The sequence below is a fragment of the Desmodus rotundus genome, chromosome 2 (assembly GCF_022682495.2).
Source record: "Desmodus rotundus isolate HL8 chromosome 2, HLdesRot8A.1, whole genome shotgun sequence".
Classification (NCBI taxonomy): Eukaryota; Metazoa; Chordata; class Mammalia; order Chiroptera; family Phyllostomidae; genus Desmodus; species Desmodus rotundus.
The window spans coordinates 1,665,767-1,668,731 of NC_071388.1; positions in this window are offsets into that span (position 1 = coordinate 1,665,767).

The window sequence follows — 2,965 nt, forward strand, 5'->3', positions numbered from 1 at the left end:
TGAAATCAGTAGTACTTCTGAAAAGAAATATCAGGAGGCTTTCTATAAATATCATATCTTTGCAAAAATGTTCAGATCTGAAAATGAAATGTGTCCCCAATAATTGAATCCCACTGAAAACCAATTCATCGCATTTCTAAGGAACACAGCGAATCGCTGGGTGAGAGGCGTGCCGCCCGGGGCCCATGACTTGCAAATCCGATCGAGCGGGAGCTGCAGCCCAGATGTGCACGAAGAGAGCTCAAGTCTTCAGTTTCGTGATGGCGATGTGACACTTCCTCTCTGGGCACGCAGTCGGAGGCCGCGGGTTTCAACCTTGCGAGGGGCCAGTCTGCCTCGTTCGCTCTCGCCCACTTTCGGTTGTGTGGATGATGGGCGTGACAGTGACGTGGAGGCTAATGGTTAGAGTCACACTGAAGCCGCTGAGTTAAGAAACATGCTGTCATGTCATGTTATATCATGTCATATCATGTCATGCCATGCCATATCATATCATGTCATGTCATACAGCTACAGGTGCACTTGCAATTTATAACCCGTGTGTAATCAAGCTCCCCTACACTCGTGTTTTAACTTCTGCCTGCACGTTCTACGAATCAGCTGGTTTCCTGGTGTCTAATGTTGAGTCTGGCCGGTGTGACATCTAAGTACTGCAGCCGTATCGGGAAGATGGTCTACAGAATAGACACCTGTCTGTCTGTCAGTCTGTCCATCGGCCTCAGAGCAAACGATATCAGCGTGATGGGATGACGAAGGCTCACGTTCTTAGACTGAAAACAAAGCCTGTGTGGCTTTCCTTCCCCCAGTTTTCCCGAGAGGCGGCCGACACACAAGTGCCTTTTACTTCCTGCCCTCGCCTACTGCTCCGGCCAGCTCTGCGTTCCCGCACCGGCCTCGGTGGAGGCGGGGAGAGTGGGCGTCCTTGTCTTCTTCCTGGTCTTGAGGGGGAAGCGCTCAGTTTCTCACCGTTGAGGATGCCGTCGGCCGCGGGCTCGTCATGCGTGGCGTTCATCGTATCGAGGCCCGTCCACCCCAGACCCAGGGTGTGGGGAGTTTTTATCCCGAGCGATGTTCGATTTTGTCCGGAGCCTTCTCTGCACCCGTCCCGATGACCTGTGGTGACCCTTGGGCACTGGTCACGGCAGTGACGGTCACTGTCCTGCAGCAGGTTCATTGTCGCTGTGAATGACGGCACTGCTCTTGAACAGTACCGATGGCTCTGTTCAGAAGGGTTTCCTGCTCCGTCTCTCTGAGTCCTTGTCCTTTTATACGTCCTCCTTCTGTGACACGTAACTGACCTCTGGCATCACGAGGGACTCTTTGAAACAGTTTGAGTCGTGGTCCAGCTGCAGCCTTGCGCACTTGGGTGTGTGACTGTGGGCTCGAACTCTGCTCCCTCATTTTTCCCCAGTACTTGCGGAGACTGGCACTTTCGGTTGTGTCTCTGCTAGGGAAGAAGATAAAAATTTGCACATGAAGGGGATGTAAACGGAGTTTTAAAAAATGAAATAAGTAACCTTTCAAGATCCTTGAAAATTTTTTTCAGACGGGAAATTAGTTCACGGAAGTTCTTTTAACGGATTCAGGGGACACCGATTGGTTGTTGGACCAGGCAAATTTCTGTTATACTGGGGTATTTGTACCTTGCATCGGCCGAGACTCTGAGGTTTGAATTATTCAAGGACTGTGCACTTGTAACAGTGTGTCCTAGCTGGGTGGGGTCGGCGTGGTGCCTGCGACGTCTGGCTCTAAAGTCCCACTCGGGAGTGTCTGTGTTACTTTCTGTCGTCTTCACGTGTCGGAGGCCAGGTGGTGGTGGGTCATGTTCGTAGCCCGTGATGCCAGGCCACTGCAGCTCAGTCTCTGTCCTGCCACCGGGAAGCCTTCCAGATGTTTCCGTAGTCCCCAAGGTCTCAGGTGCACATCAGAGTTGTCTGAGTCTACTTAGAGTTTGCAGAAATTGTGAACAATATTTCTAAGATGTCTTTATTCTTAATTAAAACTCCGGGAAGCCCAGAAACTCAGGGAGAGCTCAAGTAAATGGACATAGAAATACTCCACTATCTGAACTCGTGAATGAAACCTCCGTCTCAAACTTCTTTTTTCCTGAAAGAAGAAATGAATGGGAAAGCCCAATGGTTGGTCTGAGCATCTCTCCCTCCTACTGCTGTTTTCGCTCACTGCCCAGCCTGTCTTCCCAGGTGCACACTTCAGCGTTCTCTGCTCTCTGTTCTCTGCGAGGCGCCTGCATGCTATCGGTCGTCACCAAAGCTCTATTTTATCCCTGTTTCCTTTTGTACTGTGGTCTGAACCACCAGAAAGCTCTAGTTTATTAAGTAGACATTATTGAAATCTTTTATTGCACTTTTGGTACCAGTCTGGACTCTGGGTTTTCTATTGTTCATTTAGGGTTGGTTTTTGTTTTTGTTTTTTTTTCCTGGCATAAGCTTAAATGTGCACATTCTTGTTCTCTCTTGAGATCACTTTGTATTTTGAATCTTGAGCTTCTGATCCAAAAATAACATTGAATGTGCACATTTCTTTTCCTTCTCATGCCCATCTCGACACTGGAAGACTCTATTATTCTCTCTATTCTTGTCCTCTTCTCTCCCTGTTAGGGGCTAGCGCCTTCCTCCTGCTCGAACATAATGCAGACACCTTGGTCCAGCCTCCCCTCCTGGCCATGAGGCCTGGAACGCGGGTCAGTCCCGACAGAGCAGGCGGTGAGATGCCGGTCTGCATGAAGGAGCGATGAGGCTGCAGGCACTGGGGACCTCGCCAACACGTGCTGCGGAGGCCAAAGGGGGCGGAAGGGGCTGCATGCTGTGGGGCGGGACCTGGGGGCTGGACCACATAGTCAGAGAAGGGAGGGCTCGTCAGTTTGGGAGCCCTCTCCTGGGACATAAGATCTTACAAACTACACAATGATTTTTTTGGATCTGTCATCAAAATCCCAGGAAACAAA